The following is a 21,651-nucleotide window of genomic DNA, read 5'->3' as shown; positions in this document are numbered from 1 at the left end:
CAAATATTTCCTCCACTTTATCTGCAGGCCTGGTTTTAGCCTTTATCAAAGCATTTTAATATGTGGGTTGGTGTCTCTATGTAGTTATTTTTGTGAAAAGCACATTTTCAGTAGGTTTCCATGTAGAGGTCTTTCCACCAGAAGATCATATTTGAATTAATGAATCACACAACTGAGTTACATGAGGCCAGTTTTTAATTTTCCTACAAAAAAAAGAAAAAAAAATGACTGTTAAATTTGCATATTTAGTGATATCATATGGTTCTGTAATTTGACACAGATGGGGGTCAGTACAATAAATTTTCACCTGACAATCTGTAGCAGTCTACGGGGTTCTCCTTTTGAATTAGCCAATCAGAGCATCTTTCTTTTATGAAAGCAATCTAAAAAAAGGAAAATATTGTATAGCTCTTAGATATGTTCTAATGTCCAGCATAAGCTAGCATGTCAAGGTGTCCACAGCATAAGATTACTTCATTTTTCCCACAAAATTGGAAACTATTGTTCTACAGCAGCCAGTGAAACAGCATTCACAAGATTTTCAGAAAACTTGACATCTGACCTTTGACCTTGAGACTGAGGTTACGGAGATTCGAACTTTTAGTAGATACATCTATGGTATCAAATTGAATATCTTATGTCAGCTAGCTCTGGAGTTATCACTTTTACAAACGTAGTTGTCCACACCACCAGCCCGGCTGCATGACGACAACCCCATATATATATATATATATATATGAGAAAACCCAATATGATACAATAAGTTTAATTATATGAATTTAATTATATGAATCGTGTCTGTCAGCTGCACCCTTACTGGACATGCAGCTGAACACCTTCTGTAGTAATTGTTTAAGCTTTGCTAAGTTATCTATCCTTGTATGGGCAAAGCTTAAACAATTACTACAGAAGGTGTTCGGCTGCATGCCCAGTAAGGGTGCAGACGACAGACACGGTTCATGTATTATCTGCAATCAACAACCACAGCTATAGCCATTTGGATGGCCTCTGTTTCAGCTGATAGAGAAATCTAAACTATATGTTGGCTGGATGCAAACAGCAATGATCAATTCTGTTAGTGCGGGACCTGCGTCACTCCCTGTGCAAAATTCACTTCAGTTTTTATTTGTATAGCACCAAATCACAATAACATTGTAAGATAAACATCCTATGATAAAAGAGAGAAAACCCTACCAATCAGATGAACCCCTATGAGCAAGCACTTGGTGACAGTGACAAGGAAAAAATCCCTTTTAACAGGAAGTAAACTTTGCCAGCGACAGGCTCAGGGTGGAGCACAATGCTGAACTGAAGCATGTGCAATGTAAATAGAATTGGTCAGAAAAAGACTTGCCATTTATATGAACAAATTAGAGTCTATTAAATACATATGATTCAAACCACTACACTGCAATACCTTTATTACCTACAGTTAAGCAGATTAACAAGTAATTAATGCAACTATTCAGCAACTATTAGGAAAGGCAAGCGTGTTAATAGGACACAGTTCATATGTGATGGTAATTTGAAGAGCTTTGCATATGTAGAGCCAAAAGAAATGAAAAAATAGTTATGTGTAATAAATCAGTTAAAAGAGTTGCAATACTAAACCATACAGAAAAAGTTTTTAAGAGTTTTGAGTGCACCTGAAACCAGCCACAGAGAAATTGCTTTTCTTCAGTAGGTATTGCCTGTGTATTTCTCTACAGTGATATGAGGTCTATTAGGTGTGCACTCATAAAACCTTTTAAAGAGGTATTTACATCATTCTTTGCAAAGAAGTAACAGTGCTTTCAAGGCCTTTCTGTGACAATGCAATGACAAGGTATGTGATTCATACAATATTAGTCCAATGGGAATATTCTACTCTAAATGTTCATATTAAAAAGGTAAACTGCTTAATGGGATTAAAAAAAATGTATTTGAAATCTGTGACTGTTTAATTCTGGATGAACACTGCTACATCGCATGGACTGCATGCTGGAAAAACAACAGCTGTCATTAGATGCAAACAAAAAGAGGAGGCAGTGCATTCTCACACTAGATTTTTTCTCGTGTGCCTTCTACAATCATTTAATTCATGTTTTTAGAAGAGAAAGAACTGACTGGTTAACAGAATTTTCATTCACTATCCGACTGGCTCAGGTGACTTCAGCTGGATAGTACTTGTATCTCAAGCCACTCCATTAAAGAACATTTCTTTAATGTGACATTTTTATGACATTTTTATGTCATAATTCTACTCACTTGTCATTTGTGTTAACACACAATGACAATAAAATGATTTTTCTAATGGTGTATGCAAAAAATACACTCACCTTTTGATAACCTCCTACTCTACCCAAATCTATTTAACTGCTTTTTCCAAAGGTACACACAGGCACATACGTCTCCAAAATCACCAAACTCATACCCATCTGTTACAGCTTGAAATATTTATAACTTCAAAACAAATGTTAACGAGATCTGATTTGATTGTTGCCTCTAGATGCTTTTCGTTTTTAGGTTATATCATAACAGCAACTTTCCACAAGCTTCTCCAAAGCCAATGCTTAGTATGCATTTACACACAAGAAAACTGCAGTGACTTTCTTAATTACTTCTAAAAAATTATTCCTGAAACAGAGACAAGATAGCTCAGGACAGTTCATTCCAGACAAGTGATCTGTCATTTATAAACCACAGTTTATAAACAGTCTGATGGATTTACTACAGTATCTAATTACCAGAGTATCAAAATATAGCTGCCAAGTGAAGAAAAGTGAAACCTGAGACGTTATGTACCATGGCTCAGAGGTGGGAAAATATGAAGTACACATACTTTGTTACTGTACTTAAGTAGAATTTCCAGGTATTTAGGTATTTGTATTTTACTTGAGTATTCATTTTTTTGACATTTGTCTTTTACTCCCTACGCTTTGTAAACAAATATCTATACTTTGTCCTCCTTACATTTTCAAAACAGGCTTGTTACTTTAGGTTTATTTGTAGCGCTTATACTTGGGGGGGGGGTTAAGTGGGCTGAAACAGGGCAGTACAATCATAGTACATGATATGTGTTTGGATAAACTATGTTTTGTGAACTGTCCTGCAAAACACTTTGTATTATTCAAATGTTGCATGAAAGTCATGTGGAGTTTAGTCCAGGATAAACAGGGTTAGCTTGCAGTATTGGAGTTAATTGTTTAGTAAAGCCTTTCGTTGGACTGCTGCACAGTACCTGTGGTGCTCACAGTCAGAGTTAGGTTTCATCAAGTGTAGCAGATGATGCTTAGATTCAGTTACTGAATTTCACATTTACAACTTGTAACAACTGTCTAGTATAAAGATAGTTGAGTGTACTGTCAGTGTAGTGAATGGAAATCAGCCAAGGTAGCTCGTGAAACATCTGCTTACATGTTGCTGAATTCAGTTTTGTAAATCCACAAAGGTCACCTGATCACAGCCTGTACTGGAGCTCACAACAGAAATTATTGTGAGTTGTGATTCTTTTCTTCACGCTTAGCCACTACAATAGATTTAACCCTTGACTGCAATCATTATATTATATTATATTATAGATATAAAGGTTTAGTTACCTTTGCATATAATAGATAGGAAAACTGTCTTTCGAGGAGCTACTTTCTTTCTTACGTACATTTCAGAGCCGGTACGTCTGCACTTTTTACTTGAGTAAAAAAGTTGCCTTGGTACTTTCACTGGAGTATTTTTAAACACAGGTATCTATCTGTACTTCTGCTTAAATAAAGAATGTCTATACGTTTGGCACCTCTGAACAGTGCTGACTAATTTACAGAAATGTTGCATGTTGTGGTTCATTTCAGCAATGTTATCTGAATGTCCTTGTGGAGAATGTTCATTCAAAAGTGACCTGAGTCTGGCACAATCACAGTCTTTAATAGACTGAGCAAGCAAGACATTTTAAACTAAGCAAGACCGAAAGGGGATCTATTTCAACAACCGTGATGTCAAAGTGATGATTCCTACAGTGTCCTCCTATGTTAAGCTGTACCTCATTCTTCTTCTCTCTCTGGAGCTGCTGTTCATCCAATCATATTGATATGAATGTGAAAAAGTATATATAAGTGAGCGTTTAGCCAAGATGAACAAATGTTCATGACCGTATAAAGAAATAGCATGCAGGCAGCAACTGAATAAAAGGACACCTACCTACAGAGTCTTATACAGTATTTTCATTTTCTCAGTGATTGCCTTGGCAGTCTCCTTTGTCAGGGAGATTGCAGGTGCAGAAACATTGTGATCACTATGCCTTGCCCTGGGTTTTCATGCATCCTAAGCAGAAGAATGACTAACAGATGGAGCAACTTAAGTTTTTAGATCTAAAAGTGTTGAAGTGTACCATTTAGCTATTTCAGAGAATAAAAAAATGAATGTTTGGAGCTTGTGGGAAATATTTTTATAACACTTAAATCCTTACAAATCATAAATATGATTTCTAGTAGCTGATCTGTGATATTATGCCAGTGTTATGTCTACCTTGTGAATATTATATAATATTTTATGTACGTTATGTTGTTGTTTTTAAAAACATTTTCCTAAACAATTGTTGGTGCAGTGGCACTTTAGTGTCATGCATATGTGTAAATAACTGTTGATTAAAAACAGTGACGCTAACAGTGTCTGTAGTTGATTATGTTGTCTTATACAATAAACATGTAGCTTGCGAAGAGGAAAAACAATAAATGCAAGTTTCTATTATTTTTATTTATTCATTTGTTTGGTGTTTGTGAACAGCTGTTTTTACCATGTTGCTTTATACAATGACAGAAAGAAGATGAACAGAAAGACATGACTGCTGCTGTACTGTACTGTTTTGTACAGCTTGCCACATTCAGACAAGCACTTCTTTCTATGCCTAAGTACTTTTTCTGACATTAAAACTCTCATGAATGTGTCAAAGAGCAACTTGGGGTTTAGTATCTTGCCAAAAGATAATTTGAGTAGAGTAGAGCAGCCAACATTTTGAGCATTTCCAAAATTCTGGGAACAATCTTATTACTATCCCAGAAAGTTGATTCTCTTCATCTGGACGTAGCGTTTTCAGTGGGAGAAACATTTTGTCACTTATCCAAGGGACTTCTTCAGTCTCAGCTGACTCCAGCTTTCCCCAACCTTATAAACAGTACATTTGCACAGTGACTGAAACTAGCACCACTGAATGAACAATTGGCTGTAAGGTCAGTTTATGATCATTAATATGCAAATTGTCATGACCATTGATCAACAACCACTGATCAATGGCCATGAGTACCATTCACAGAGTTGGGGAATGGCTGCAATCACAGCATTGTAAGATGGTGAAAGATGTACCCTTAGGCCCCCTCCTTGATTCAGAGATGGTCTTTCCCTTTTCAAGTAAATGGCCTCCTTGACTCTGCGCTCAAAGCAGCATTCCTCCCTGTGCAGGATCTGTACATCCTCATCGTTGAAAGAGTGTCCACTGGCCTGTAGGTGTAGATAGACTGCAGAGGTTGTTTGGTTTCCCTTATGTATAAATCATGGCAATCCTCCTGGCACTTAACAGCGTACACTATATTACTCTGATATTACTCTATCCTGAGCCTTGGGGTGGACCAGTTTTTTGGCGCAGCATGTTTTGGGGTTTGAAAGCCACAGAGACGCCGTGTTTAGATGAAATGGGTCTCATCTGTTTCTGATACACCTGACACATAAGGGATCACTAAGGGTTAAAACTCAACACAATAAACAGAAAACAACAGCTACCAAAATAAAACAGGAAATAAAACATGGTTAAACAGGGGAATGAGATTAACGTGACAAAGAGAAGACAGAGTCAGGGAAACATTACAAGACAGAAGAAAAACAGAGAGGTGAGACTGAAGGGAAGATATAGATAGATAGCCTTCAAAGACATCAGTACTAACAAGAAACGAAGACTTAACAAAAACATAAAATAAAGCTTAATAAGGCAACCATAAAGATAATCCGAAAATAAACAAGACTTCTGAACTTCTAAATAACAAGGAACTAAAATAAAGCAAAAAAAAAAATTATACAAATAGCAAACTAAATATTAATTAAAACAAGAAACGATTCTCCAAACAGAAATGAACCACAAACAAAAAGGAACCAGGTGTCTAAAGCTTGTAGAGGTACATCTAGGGAAATTGGATGTTTAAATGTAGGTTTTGTAAATGTAGATAAAAATTAAACACACTGAAGTGTATAAAAAGTGAAGAAGTCTAAATTATTTCTGGTATGCTGTATAAAGTATACCAGAGTTCATCTGTAACCTGTTTGCTGCCTATTTAAGGCATGGTGTGCTGAGTCATGGGGCATTTGGTTGCTGGTGAAAGCATCTGAAATCTGAGCTACATGGAAGTTGGCTTGTGTACAACAGTAAATCAATGACATGGTTGTATGGATATCAAACCCAGATAACACACAATGAACATGAATGTGGTGGAAGAAGAAGACATTTTTATTTATATCCTGCTTTTCAGCGTTAGGGTTAACTTTGACCCTGGTGCTTAGTTAAAGTGCAGAGTTGTGTAGGTGTGAGATGTGTGTGCTTGTTGGTGAGATGATCGTAGCCTGCAGGCAGGCAGCTGAGGCCTCCTAAGACATGAGCTTATGACCCTGAAATCACGCACTCCGAGGCACAACAAGGCCTAAGCAGCTGAAATTAGACCCCCTCATTCGCAAGCACACACACACAAAGAGAGACTCCACCCCAAGCTTTCACCAGCGTTAGCCACTGAGGTCTGTTAAGGGACAAATGGGGGAAAGAAGTCAACATCATTCTGACTCCACTACCAGCAACCAAACATGACCATCCCTGCCTTCAAAGTGCCAAGCTAGTAGTTCACGCCTGACATTGATCTGTACTTCAGAACCACAACAGAGCCTCATGTTCCATCCCTCAGCTGACAGAGGCGATTTGTCGAGATGGGTACTCCACAGCCGTGGGTGCTGACAACCAGCAGAAAACCCCCTCCCTAGCCCAACCTATCCACCCCACATCTGAACTGACAAGTAGTGTTTTTGTTTTGCAATGCAAAGCAGGGTTTTGCTCTGTGCTTTTCTGGTATTTCAGCACATGACCAAAGACATGTGCCACCCAGGCAGCCAGGAATGTCTTTTTCCATCAGTATCCATCAGCAGAATGAAAGTGAAAAAAAGCAATTGAGGTGAGGGTCAAGCAATTCACTAACTTGATACTGCAATTCACTGAATATTTATGAAACCTTTTTTTCGTGAAAACATGACTTCTATTTTAGGTCACCGAGTTTATTTCTTTAAAGCTTTTGAACCCAAATAGAAATAAAATACAATTAATAAAACTGTTAATTAAACACATATCTTAATAGTAGACCTTAAAATGTATTTGGAATGATTCACTGTTTAGACAGTGAATCATTGTGTGACACACTGTGTGTGTGTGTGTGTGTGTGTGTGTGTGTGTGTGTGTGTTTAATTTAAAGTATCAGCACTATTGAAATCCAGAAAATTCCTTACCATCTGCCTCAAGATTTAGTTTATACTTATATATATACTATATACGTGTACTCCATGTAACATCATCTTTCACTTAAAAATAAAAGACTGATTCATAAGTTATTATTCAAACTCAGTTCAGTGCTGCTCTAAACTAGTGTCATACCCATAGCAAGCTATGGATTTAAAAAGTTATTGACCTTGGTAATTTTTCTGAGGTAAAAATAAAACTTTAAATTGAATGTAAAAAATGCTGTCATGAACAGTTCTTTGAATTCAAATGCGTGCAAGGAAATGTCTACAGTATATGGGGAGAAAGGGTGCAAGCTCTAGTACCCAAATTCATGTTCAATGTTATCACTTAGTTTAGGTTCTGTATCACTACTAGTCTGTTTAATTCAATTCAGTTAAATTTTATATTTTTATTATACAACAGTCGGATAAACATGCTTTATTTTTTAAGGTAAAGACCCTACAATAATAGTTTTAATTATAATTTAATATTATCTGTATCTTAGGGTTTCCTCACAAACTGTCTAAACTGACTCTTGTGAAAAAATCCACTGTAAAAACTGTTAAATGTCTGAAAGAAATGGTTGCTTGCTTTAGAAAAATATCGCTGGGTATTTCACGAAGTATTAAAAGAGATATACAGATTTCATTTTTTCAAAAAGGGGATTTAATTCTGGTACATGAAACTGATACTTTTGATTGTGTCACCTGTGTCTGAAGAGGAAAATATGAGACTAAGAATACTGCACATATTAATTTCATTAAAAGAAAAATGTATAAAGACTGTGGTTAGATGGTTAAGTTCTGAAGTTGTTTACTTGAAGTTCATAATTACTATATAAATGTTACATTGAAACCCGTAAAATAAAAAATATACTCTAATAGGCTTCAGAGTATATAGAACTATTCTGGTATAGTTTGTTTACCATTTATTCACAGAGATTAATTTTGCCATGGTAATACTGGAATAACAAGACATACTTGTATACATAACAGGGATACAAAGTTATATAAAGTCATGGACTGAAAATTCAGTCGCTCAACAGCATAATGAAAAATGTAATTCTTAATCCGTAATCCATGACTCAAGACTTAAATGATGACATCTACACACTTAACAGACTTTTAGAGCCTATATTCTTCCAGCCAGAACAAGAGGAAAAACAGACACATTATATGACTTAACTTGGCCCCAGTTCTTTGACTAAATAATCACAAAAAATCTTCAGAGTTTAAGAAGTGAAATTAAATTCAGTCAGTTCTTGTCAGTCGGGCCAACTGGAAGCTTGTTTAGGATAGAGTGTCTTTCCCCTTAGCTACAAAGTGACCCAGAGGACCCTGTTTGCTGCTTAACCTCTAAACTTGAACCTTTTGGGAGGGGTGGGGATAAGTGCCAGATCCGAGCTGTTTCCCAGAGATGTAATTTACATTGTGAGTGAGTGAGTAGATCTCATATCAGACTGGGAGCAGTTGAAGTTTACTGCAAGCTGTGCTATGTTTCCTATCAGCAAACTGCAGACTTTTCCAGCCAGTCGTCACTAACCCCTGCTGACGACAAATTCTTTACGCTTCCCCTACGCCATTCGTGTGTGATCCTAATTCACCCATAGGCCTCTTCGTATATGTAAACTGCCCCTAAACGGAACAGCTCAAGTGACTCTTTGATTTGTCTCGGCACCCAACAATATCCCTAAGAAACACAGCCGTGCCAGGGGAACAATATTTCACCCATGCATAATTCATGTTCTGCTTGACTTTTAACGAGGTGCTAAAAATCCAGACATGTGGCCCACTCAACACTTGATACCGCAACATAAATTCTTAATACTTCTTTATGAACTGCATCACTCTGATGTGTTTATCTATAATAAAAATCTTAAATGGTAACTTAGTGACAAAACATTACTGCCCCGCAGCTCAGAGAACATGAATTAATGTCTCATCCCAGGGTTTTTTCTCACATCGCCATCAGCATCAGCTCTCCTGTTAGCGATTAGCTTGAGTGAGAAATACCAACCAAGGGTACCCACGGTGTTCCTTGTTATTCAACACTATTTATCTGAAAGCGACGTGAATTTGCGCCTCAATGCATTTTAATGGTCTTTTTCTCTGTCAGCGGCTTGTCACAGGCCCAGACTGTCATTACAGCACTAGCTGCAAATACATTGTTTATCAGGCTGCCTTTCTTTAACCAGGAGGAGTATCCACATGTGTGGGTGTGCAATCTCAATATAGTGTCATAAAGAAGCTGTTCGCCACTCGCATTCCTCGTCTCGCTATCTCTCAGCATGAGTAACTAGACAATATTGTCTGAGCTTATGATAAGAGGTGTGGGGAAAAAATAAGTCTCCGTGGTTCTGGACCATGAAAACGATTCCATGTGCTGCATGCTCACGCCTGCCTTTCTCCATAGCTCAAGATGCGAGTGGGCGGGAGTTTCACACAGCGAGATGAATATTGTGACAAGTGTGTCATGTTTTTTGGAAATGACATGACCTATAATCAGCACGACCTTCTCCTGCCTTTGAGGTTTTTCTGTTGGCAGAAGAGTGACCGTCTGCCACTGAGGTGTCTCGATTCATTTGTCCAGTACAATGTAATCATTTTTATTAAGACCTTTCTGTGCAGGTCGCAACAAATCGTTTTGGTATTAAGAGTCAGTGATTACATCTGCCCTTCTATTTGCTGCAAAATATTCAGACATCTAACTCCTAGACCTTTGTAATCTGACAAATCTAAAGATAAAAAGTAATTAAACCAAAAATACTGCATCAAAGTATATAAGTATGCTTCACAGCAGATCGGTAGATTGTTATCACTATTCTTACAGTTTTTGCAGATCAAGGATCCATGGTTGAATGTTCCATAAAGAATGGACAAGTAAGTTGACCTTAATTAATTTAAAAAGTCAATCAGGTAAAGGATTATTTGATTTGCCACCAAATTAAATTGAAAAACAAAAAGGTTTTAGAAATACACACTAAAACTCCATGCAATGTTCTGTGAAGGCACAAAATGGCTCTAAATTAGCAGGGCACTGACATAGTTGTCCTCAGGTATCCATCACCAATATATTGGCACTGGCTTTTCTGGTTTGACTGATCACTCAACACACAATTAACTTTCTTTGTATCACATCTATGGCTAGTTTAGAATCACCAATTAGCCTAGCATACCTTCCTTGGCCTGTGGGAGGAAACGTCACAGGAAGACTTTAACTTGAACCTCATTAGAGCAATATCAATCATGAGTGGTAGAAGCTCCATCCTGCTTCTCTATGTCATCCAGTGGTTCCTTTGAGACCTAATGAGTTATGAGATAAACAGGTCAATAGTTAAGGCTCCTCTTCATGCTTGTTCAATAGTTTCTAAAGAGTTTTTGAGCTGTGGCGCAGTATATTGTCCTGCTGTCCTTTAACAGTCACATAAAAGCCATGACCCAGGATTTCACAGCAGAACATTGCACTGTGTTATTCATGAAACCTACCTTTCTTTAGTAGCTTAAGATATTTGCTGACGTTTCTCACACTGTCTGTAGTGGAATAATCGCTTTTCATGTACCAGGAACTTATAAATTCAATTTGTTATACCTCATAGGTTCACCTAAGGATCACCTTTTTTTTCTTAAGCGTAATCATTCTAAACAATAATTATATATTGCTTAGGAGCTTAAAGCCGTCCTTATATTCTTAGAACTGTACTGTCTGCCTCTAGAAGACACCCCTGGTTATATCAGACCAAATGTGGCCTCAGCAACAAAAGCCCTGCATGAATTTAATTCACCAAGGCTGTGTTTTACTGTTCACATACCATTTAAAAGATTTTTTTTCATCTTTTAAAGCAAAACTTTTTTGCTTTAAAAGTATTTGCTTAAGATTTCAATACGCATTCCTGTCTGTATCTTAATACAGATTGTGATATAACCAGAAGCTGAGAAGGTTGTCTCATCACTTCAAAATTAAGGGACTGCTTTGATGCTAGTAATCTTTTCATGTAACAGACGCTAAAATACATTTCATGAAGGATCTAGTGGGTGGCTAACTCTGGATGAAGTGCTCCAAAAAAAAAAAAAAAAAACCTTTAGCACTGTTTCTTCAGCAGACTGTGCAGTTATGTAATCATCGTATGGTCCATCAAGAGTTTTGACCAGAAACACATTATAAGCATCCTGAATGTGCTCATCAGAAATGCACATAACCAGGCCTAATTAGTGGATTGATCCAGGCTAAGAATGAGCTATATTGACCAACCAACAGTGACCTTGTGACAGAACTCCACCATCTGTTAACATGGGTCATAGAGACATGCTCCCTGCTGAATTCTATTGATCTAGCTGTGTAAATACTGCCACAGTTTGCTGCTTAACACACCACAGATGTTTTCCAGGAAATCTCCCAATACACTCTCTGCCTGTTTGAATTAATTTTTCTCATCCTAACTTGAGCTGCTCCAAAGTCCACAGGCTGAAGTCATGCTTAGGTAGAGGCTTGTAGACTTTACTGTTTTCTTTGATTGACTTTTACAGTCCGTGTTACAATGGCCGTTCATGCTTGTGTGCAACTACACAAGCACGCCATCGTCCTCTGTCAAAGCCTGATCACTATAACAAATTTATGCACCTGGCCTGCTGTATTCACCCTGTGAACTCACAGTGAGCCCAACGTCATCCTGGCTGGTGACAGCACCTTCAGCTGTTTCTGTTGGCTAACTTGCTGCCTGTACTGTTATAACTACTAGTACCTCTTCGCATGACCCCAGACACCAAAACTTTACATTTGTATCTACAAACACCTCGGGCTCCACTTTCATTAATAGTTTTGCAGCAATTTTCATGCATAGCTATGACCACAACTGTACTTTTCTTTAGTTTTGCTGCTTAATTTGAAAGTGCAGTAGTGATTATTGTATCATTATTGTGCACATGGATGAATCCATCATAGAGGAGGAGCTTTATTTAATAACAAAATATTGCAACAGCTAGCCTCATAACAAAGAAAGCGCATTTAATACACCAAAGGCTGGTGTAACTGATAATGTGCTATTTGCTAAGACAGAAGAAGAGAGGACATCCTCCTCAGCCAATTGGGAAGAAAACATACAGTACTCACATCCCGTGCCGGTCCAGTGATTAGTTCTAAATTTGTTCTTCAATTTTTATGTTTTTTTTCTTTTTTGTTTGTTTGTTCAGTTGTAGTAATGTGCTGTGTTAGTCAGCCTAGGCACTAATGAAGGACTAATGAAAAGAATGGATTTGGATATTTGTTACAAAGTGGCTGTCCTCTGATTGAATCTGAGTGCCACCCCACTGTTAATAGGATGTATGTATGTTACTGGAAATATGATCCTTTTTTTTTTTTAAGTCCATGGTGTTTTGTACATATCTACAGTATGTCATCATGTCAACATCTCTGATTACTGTAACAATACTGTGCACATAAATGTTTACCATAAAGAATTACACTATACTGTTAAGACAAACAACACATGATAACAAGTATCCTCATAATTAATCAAGAAATTTGCTCATTTTTCTGTTCTGAAATGTCATCTTTACACAAGTGTAATTTTTATCAAATAGACTGAAGGATTTCTGTGTAAGAGCTATTTAAAGGATCAGTTTATACGAAAGTTGACTATTTTTAAAGAACCTCTTGTGAGATCTCTCACTTAAACTGGACCCAGCATGTCAACCCTGACATACAAAATACTGTTGCTGTTGGTCTGCTGCTTTTACACCGCAAGTTGACAGTGAAGCGCATAGGGGCCCTTCTTTTTCCACACCAGCTGACAGCTGACACCTTTCACATGAGCCCAAACTAAACTAACAGAATGCATCAAAAATATTAAGGCACCTCAACACGTGATTTATATACAGTAGTAGCCCTAGTAATACAGTATTAGGTTGTTTAAAGACAATTTTATCACAAGTCATTTTTCCAGCAGAACCTTAAATTTTGATTTCAGCTTAATAAGCAATAAGTGAGGAGCTATGGCTGTTCATTCTATTGATATTTTTGTATGTTTTTCTGTCATTTTGACGTGGATATCCTGGGAAGCTAAACAAAGGTCTATTACTTGTTATTTTTACCCTTATCATAGACAGAGCAAAAGGTTCTCGTCTTTGTTCTCCTCTGCACTTTGTTAGCTAACAGGCTAAATATATTACAGGTTAGAAATTGAGAGAAATTGACAGAAGAAAGCAAGTGCAAATCAAAAAAGTTGCAAAAGAAATGCAGAATGTTTGCAAGTTAAAGTATGGAAATAAGCATGAATGGGGTGTCTTGACAGCTCATTGAGGTACGTGGTGCGTCTCCTCCTTGTGACCTTTGTTGCATGTCATCCTTTCCCTCTATGCTGTCTCTTCTGTCACTCCCTGCTGTCGCTGTCCAGCAGAGCAGAAATGCCACCAAAATAATCTTAAAAAAAAACAACCCAGAATTAACCATGACAAATCAGTGAAGTGTTTCAAAAACTCCCAATACCACTCTTTGTATTGAGCTATTTTTCCTTCGTGCACAGATGCTGGTCGATACATCTGTGACAACTGGAAGCGGCTGTCGTGTGCAGCATTCCTCTGTAAATTGTTCAAATTAGAAAGGCCAATATCTGATTTCCAGTTAGAGGCACTCATGTGAAGTTGTGGCATATTAATTGAGTGCATGCATGTCAGTAAGATGACTTTGAGCGGGTGTACAGAGTACCATTAGATGGAGAGTTGTGGAGGCCCTGTAGTCAGACAGCAGGATGTGAGCTGCATTGAGTGGAATTGCTACACGACTTTAATGATCAATCCACTGGGTAGATGATGACTGCCACATCAGATCGCACAGAAGCGCTTTTAGCATTATTGATGATGGGGGACTTTTCAGTTCAGAGCTTTAAAGCTGCACTACTTTGATAATATAAAACTATAAAGCATCAAATCTAATGTGTTGGTTGTAATTAGAAATCCACTGGGAATCCAACTCTGCCGTTTCCCTTTGCTTCATAGAGCCATTTAGCCTAGCTTGGATCATTAACAGGGTTTTACAATGAACACAGTTACAAACACTAGCCCTCATTCTAAATTATTGTCACACCTAATTGTTTAAATTGATCTTTTGCACAAAACCTATTAGTTTTGGACTACCTTACATAGTCTAAGGAGCTTGGAAAGAAAAGTATCTGGACTTCAAGTTTCCTTGAAGACATTTCACCTCTCATCCGAGAAGCTTCTTCAGTTCTAAGAGTAATTGGTGGAGAATCCCACCTATTGCTTACGACACCAACTGTTCGTCTGTAATCCAGTTTTGATATCCCTTCCCAGACGCCTTAAAGCCCTCTCACATCCTGTGCCATTTGATCTCAGTAAAAATCACATGATTAGGGGACTTGGCTTCACCCAAAACCTTGACTGATTGTGACCTACACCCATTTTCACACCTTGGCCTGTGTGATTAGGCAGAGGATCAATAGGGGGTCCATGACCCTCTTAGGGGATACTCCCATAGGTCTTAAAATCGGGGACTTTCTACCAGTTGCTCTTAGAACTGAAGAGGCTTCGCGGATGAGAGGTGAAACATCCTTAAAGAAACTTCAGTCCAGATTCTTTTCTTTCCAAGCTCCTCGACTATGATGACCTTGATGACAGAACCTTCACAGACAGACTAAATTACATAGGACTCAACTTTAGCCACATGCTAAAGAAGCAATATTTTAGAATCCAGATGTTACCTTGCAGAATCTCCCATTTTTCATTTATATAGTTTTGTTATGAGATTTCATAGGGTATGTCAGATGGATGAGCATTCTATATAAAGAGGTAGATATGAACCTGACCTGTTCCTAGTCTTCAACATGTTGTTGACCTGATAAATGTTGAGAGTTAACAGATGTCTGTTCAAAACTCTGAGGGTCTTAAAGGAAGGAAGAAAATCTTTTTTATTGAACCAGAAGTTAAGGACTGAAGAGGCAACCAAAGGATACTTACAATGCCACTTGGGGGTGGGGTTGCAGCCCAGGAAATATTACATTAACCAGTGCACAAGTCCTCTATTGCAAAGGCACACAGGTTCGTTGTTGACAAAGGCAGAGGCATGGCATTTCAATTTCAATAATTTCATTTAAACCTGAAAATATGGAGCTCCACCAAAGAACACAACAAATTAAGTGGCAGGACTAAAAATACCACAAGACATTTTCATTAAAAACACTTTATTAGCAGACATTGCTTATAAACAAAATTCATGCCACTGTGTTGCTCTAATTAAAATTGCAGTTCCACAAAATAATTAATACAGTTAAAGATGAGCCACTTGCGAGGTAGCCTACAACCTCTTCACTAAAACAAAAGTAAAATAAAACTAACACAAGTAGCACAACTCAGTAGAAAATATAAAAACAACAGTATGTATAACACCTTTAATCCAGTTAAAAGTACCATAAGGCACACCCATGCTGGATACCAACAAAGTGCAGCAGAGCAGAGGCGCATACAAACAGCACACAACAAGATTAAAACAAAAGTTAAAAACAACAAGGCAGCAGCAGGGTAGACCTATAACAAGAGAGAAGAGCAGTTATCTGGGGTCCACCTTCCTGTAAACTAAACTGCACAACCCATACGGGGATCCTACTCACCACACTGTACAGTTACATAGCCAAACAATCGGCAGGGGGAATGAATCAGATCTACAATGCTAAGTTCACGCTGTGATCATAACTACCATATATGACAGGAATGAGTACCAAATGCCAGGAGTCAGTGAATAAGCCACAGCTGCTCCTTATAACCAACCTCTGATTAGTGAGCTAGGGGACGGGGAAAAGGTCCATGCTGCATTCACAGACACCATGCAGGAATGGAACATCTTCTAACCAAACCCACTGCATATATATTGTCTTAATCTTTTCTTGTCCTTTGTTCTCTTGTACTCTGGATTTAAACTTCTCTTACATTTTAACTTCAACTTCCTGGGTCCTGCTTTTGGGTCTGCAAAATAAACACTCCACATTCTACACAGCTTAATATGAAAGCATGACATGGACACAAAGTTCAGCCGCAAAGTTCAGCTATTACGAGGAGTTTTAATTCCAGGTTTTTGGGCTTCATGGATAATGGGCTACTTCTTTCACCCTTGAAAGGAACAGGTCAGTCCAGATTCAGGTTAATTGGGTTGTTTTATCTAATCTGAGTCACACAGAGTATGCGGTCAAATTTTTGGGAGACTGTGTGATGTCCAGATCCTTGCAGTACACAGTCGGCCTTTCACTGCTGCATCCAGTCAGCAGCATGCCGCTGCTGCAGCAAGCCACCTCCTCACCCCCACTTCAGACAGCCAGCTCCTCACTGCTGTGTAAGGTAAAGTGAGACACGGGTTCATTAGTTGTCACTGCCAGAACCAGAGCTGGAGTTACTGCCCAGACTTTTAGCCTCAAGTTTGCCTTCAGAGATCCTGTTGTCCGGGCAGTCAGATGTCCTGCTGCCTGGTGGGGTGTTTTCCCTTCCATGCCAGGCCCAGCTTCATCGCTGTGCTGCCATGGGCAGAAGATGCCCAGTTGGTTGCCTCTGTTCCACAAATTCCCTTTCCAAGAAGAATTGGAGCTCTTGACTTCATTGTTCCCCACGACACGTCAGTCCTGCTGCTCTGCTTACACCCCACGATGCCAGTCCCCAGCCAGAGCCTGCATGTCCACCGATATCTGCTGATGCTGGGCCCTGGTAGTCCCTGTACCAGTGCTGCTCCTCTAGTGAGGTCTAAAGCAATGTGGGAAGACTTAATTCTTTGTTTACAGGATTGCTGATACTAGGTATTATTTCTCCTTTCATTGATCTCTGCTTAAATACCAACCTCTGTTGCTTTTGACCACTTCAGTAGTCTTAATCATTAATGAATTAAGTAGTTAACCATCTTAACCAGAAACCAGAAACCAAGATGTCAACAAGATGTTTTCTAGACATTCATGTTTTATTTTGCCTGTTAAAGATTGTTTTTAACACAGTGGGAATACAGTAAGTGTGGTGTCTATTATCAATAGAAATCTACAGTCTGGGCATGTTCCTGCTTATTTTAAAGTGGACACGACACCCAGCATGTAATAAGGCTATTTTACACCTTGGAGCCTTAATCTAAAAAAGAGTTAACAGCACCTGTTATGCTGGATTTAAGAAATATGTTTTTTGAGCATGTTTAGCTTTGTACTCATGTTTAGCGTACAGAGCCTTATGTCACAGAGTTGGTTCGCTGCTTCTAATATGTTAGCTAACGAGTGAACTGATATGGATACTAAAACTAGAAAAGACTCTAAAGGGTCACTTCTGAAATCAATCGCGGATATCGAAATTAATCTGTTTTAGTACATTTAATTAATATATTGAAAAAAAATTTCATCCTCAGAGACAAGGAGAATTAAATATTTCATTTAGTTCCTAAAACTGGTGTGTCATGCCATTTCAGCACATTGACTTTGCTTTAATTCCCATTAGTACAGGCTAACAAACCATATTTGCTCTGTCCCCTCCCTTTAACTAGGTGACAAATGCATATATACGTTTGGAAAATGACACCTCTAACTCAACAGTGAATAGCACAGGATAAAAAGCTGTTTAACAGAGGCGCTTGTTGCAAAGGCTTTCCAAAGAGGTGACCATACAACTGCTCAATCTCCCTCCTGTTCCCCTATTTCAATGTGAGCTGTCACATTTTGATGGCTGAACTTGAGTTTGGAACAAATTATGTGTGGGAGTCCAATAGAAAATATGCTGGCTGCTGCTTGACAATGTCTAATGAAAATGGATGCCACGATAGTGCGAATGGAACCAGGCACCTGACAGTCTATTGTCTCCTTCCATCAGTGCAATTCACAACACTCAGCTCAATCTGGTCACACATCTCTCCTGATGGAAATGAAGATGTCCTGTCTAATGCTAGGCCAAAATACTGTGGACAGATGGAAGACATATCGCTTTAGCCTAGATTCCACTGCTCCATAATGAAGGCATGGCATGTTGACAGATAAGGGTTGGAGAAAAACAGGAAAGAGTGGTGTATCATTGTTTAGTAGCCAGACTTTAAAGAACACATAGGACCATGCCAAAATACTCCAGTGCGTGTGCGTGCATGTGTGTATGGTTGTGCATAATATAACTCCCTGTGAGTGTGTCAGGGAAAAGTATGGACGGGCTCTCCTGACTGTCCCTGCCTCAGAGCCTTGGGTCAATACAATACATGCTCACCAGGATATGAGGACCCTGGCAGGCAGGTCATGTCACTGGCTGTAAAAATAGCAGCTGGCAATCCAATAGCTCTGATTTATGAAGCATGTCAGTACTGAGATTGTAACAATGCACTAGCTGGGAGATGATTGGTAGTCTCTCAGTTGGGCAATAAGCACAGCCTTCCTGGAAGATTGACACTTTACACAGCAGCACAAAGCCATCATCTCAGCTGTAAAAGGACTCAATGAGTAACAGCTTATTTTTCTTTTCTGGGATTATTCTTTTGTCATCTGTTGGGAAATGGGACTTTGAACACAACTTACCACATTTTCTGAACACAGCAATGAAAACAGTTACTGTAACCAGATCCTTAAAGCAGCATCTATTGGCCAATATCTGAGAAGGAAAAAGAAAGCACTGACTAAAGATTACCTGTTTAAACTTCTCACAGGTATTTGTGGTAATATTCATTTTCTCACAATATAAAATTCCCACTTTACCTCCAACTATTCCTGACAAAAGGCTGGAATTCCATGGGATTTTTATTATGCATAACAATAATTTCATTTCATTTTTTAAAGATTTAACCTTGAAGGATAGCTTGACAGAGCAGAGCAGTGTGTCATGACTTGTGACATGAATCATCTTTAATTTGCAAATTCTGAACCCATTTTTATAACCAAGGTGATTTTTTCTCTCCACAATTAGTTAATATAACAAAATAGTATCAATTCCAATTTAGATCGATATTGTGCGACTGTGACTCACTGTTCATGAAATCTTCTCATGTAAAATACAGTTTCATTTAGTTTTAAGATGTTGATCATACTATGAATTGAGACACAGCTTTTTCTAATTTCCAGGGAAGCATTAGTTCATTTTCCTGGGAGATGTTTCACATTCTGTCAGGACTGGGATGCGCTCTTACCAATGGGAACTGGGAAAGTGCTGAGTAGTACAATTGTCATTAATGAAAAATGGAAACACAGAGGAGAAGGAAAAATGTGGAATGTGTTTGCGGGTGGTGGTGGTGGGGTGCCACTGTTTTTAGACACAGTAAAAAAGAGGGGTTCATGTTGTGTTTTAGGAGTGTTTCTGTCTCAAGTCACCAAACATCAATGTGTCCTCTTATCAGGGGTTGCCTTCATACCCCTTTTATCAAACCACCCCAGCCCTCTATCCCTTCCATCCCAAGCTGGACACATCAAAGACAGAGAGGGTGAACAGCTGAGTGGGGACTGGTAGTACCACCCGATTCTGACCAGCACTCAGGGGTAATGGAGCATTCTTTATAGTGCATTTTTAGTGAGGCTATGAGAAAACATTGAAGTACATTTGATGATTAAAAGAATGAAATGAAGGAACACAACAAAGCTGTACAGATGAGTAAAGCATTAATTTTTCACAATTTATGACAGAACTTCCAAAAGCAGTTCCAGGATCTGATAAAACAAAAAAACAAAAAGGACTCTGTCTATACAGTTACATGAAAAGTTACGTGTTACTGTTATCTTTGTATCCTAATCAAGGGGTTAAAACCTTACCAATTACATTTGCACGAAACTTTGTTTTCATATTATTGTTGTGCTGGAACAAAATGACCTTTTACTTTCTTGCATCACAAAAGTGAATATTAGTCATTTGTAATTTAGTTCTAACAGCAGTAATAAATCTAACACTTGCCTTTGATTAATGGTCGGATTTACAGTTTAGAAATTAAAAAGCATGCCCATGGTTATTTTTGCAGTTTGCTCTATTTTGCATGTGTACTTGTAAGAGTTTTGCTGTCCTAGTAAATTTACTAGAGCAAACATGTGGAGCGGCTGTGCTCAGGAGGTCATCTACTAATTATTGGAGGTTGGTGGTTCGATCCCTGGCTGCTGCAGTCTCCATGCCAAATATCCTTGGGCAAGATACTAACCCCAAGTTGCTCTCTGATCCATCCATGCGAGTGTGAATGTGTTTGAATGTTAGATATAAAGCACTTAAAAATTCTACTCAGGTAGAGTAGAAAAGTGCTTTATAAGAACCAGTCCATTTTAGCAAACAAAATGTCGTTTACTAAGCATCACACAGTTTACTACAAATGATTGTGAATTTAATGTAGGTCTTTTTGTGCTTACTGTGATTGTGATATTTTTTGCTAGTACATAATACTACCTGACTGTGTTAGCTAATTGACCTGCTAATTTGGCCCACTCTTAGCAGAATGGTAGTGATAACAGAAATAAACTGATGCATCTTTTGTTTATGAATTAGAACATCGTTAGCAGATCACTCACAGAACTTTCCACTCCCATCCACACATTTTTGCAATGGCAGCGTCATGCCAATTTACACCTGTTTCCTTCTTGCTTGCTCTGTATACTAACTAACACAGTATTTTAATGATAATTATTTCACAATAATTCTGGTCTCATGTCCATGTTTTTCTCTTCCTGTTGTCAGACAACAGAATGATAGAATAAGCACAAGGAAAACCCGCTGACAGGCTCCAGCCATTAATCAAGCCACTACTCTGCATCACTGAAATCAACATTGTCTGACAGTTCCACAAAATGAGCTGCGCTTCTCTTACTGGCTGCTTCTCTGTCTCACTAATGAAAAGGGCATGTGAAGCAGCCATTCTAGTTCACTTTAACGCAACAGAAACTGAAACAGACCAAAAATGAAATGCCAATCCACAGGTATACAGACGTATAGTTATGAATCACGGGACTCTATGTAGTCCTGTAAGATTAAGAGGGTAAAAAAAAAGTTTGGTTCTGCTAATCAAATGCACGTGATTTATTGATCATCAGAATGTGTGATCAGCTATAGAAAGGTTTTCTGCAGCATTCAGGTGTGAGTTAACACAGTGCCACAAATCTTTCCAGGAGTGGATGTCCCAGGTCAGATCAAAACTCAAGAGCTACGTATCTCAGTCTATAGGTTTCAGATAACATGTTAAATGTTACGGCCTGT

At 38.4% G+C, this 21,651-nt stretch overlaps 1 long non-coding RNA gene across 1 annotated transcript; it reads right to left on the bottom strand.

The window, feature by feature from the left end:
• Positions 1 to 15,694: 15,694 nt before the first annotated feature.
• Positions 15,695 to 19,296, bottom strand: LOC112842540 (uncharacterized). The gene is made up of 3 exons (XR_003214352.1): positions 19,011 to 19,296; positions 16,110 to 17,226; positions 15,695 to 16,026 (listed from the first exon to the last, which is right to left on the bottom strand). It is a non-coding gene; the product is annotated as an uncharacterized LOC112842540 (long non-coding RNA).
• Between the last annotated feature and the right edge of the window lie 2,355 nt (positions 19,297 to 21,651).

The sequence above is a fragment of the Oreochromis niloticus genome, linkage group LG15, assembly GCF_001858045.2.
Source record: "Oreochromis niloticus isolate F11D_XX linkage group LG15, O_niloticus_UMD_NMBU, whole genome shotgun sequence".
Lineage (NCBI taxonomy): Eukaryota > Metazoa > Chordata > Actinopteri > Cichliformes > Cichlidae > Oreochromis > Oreochromis niloticus.
The sequence above is the reverse complement of the archived record's forward strand: the minus strand, read 5'-3'. Positions and strand labels throughout refer to the sequence as shown.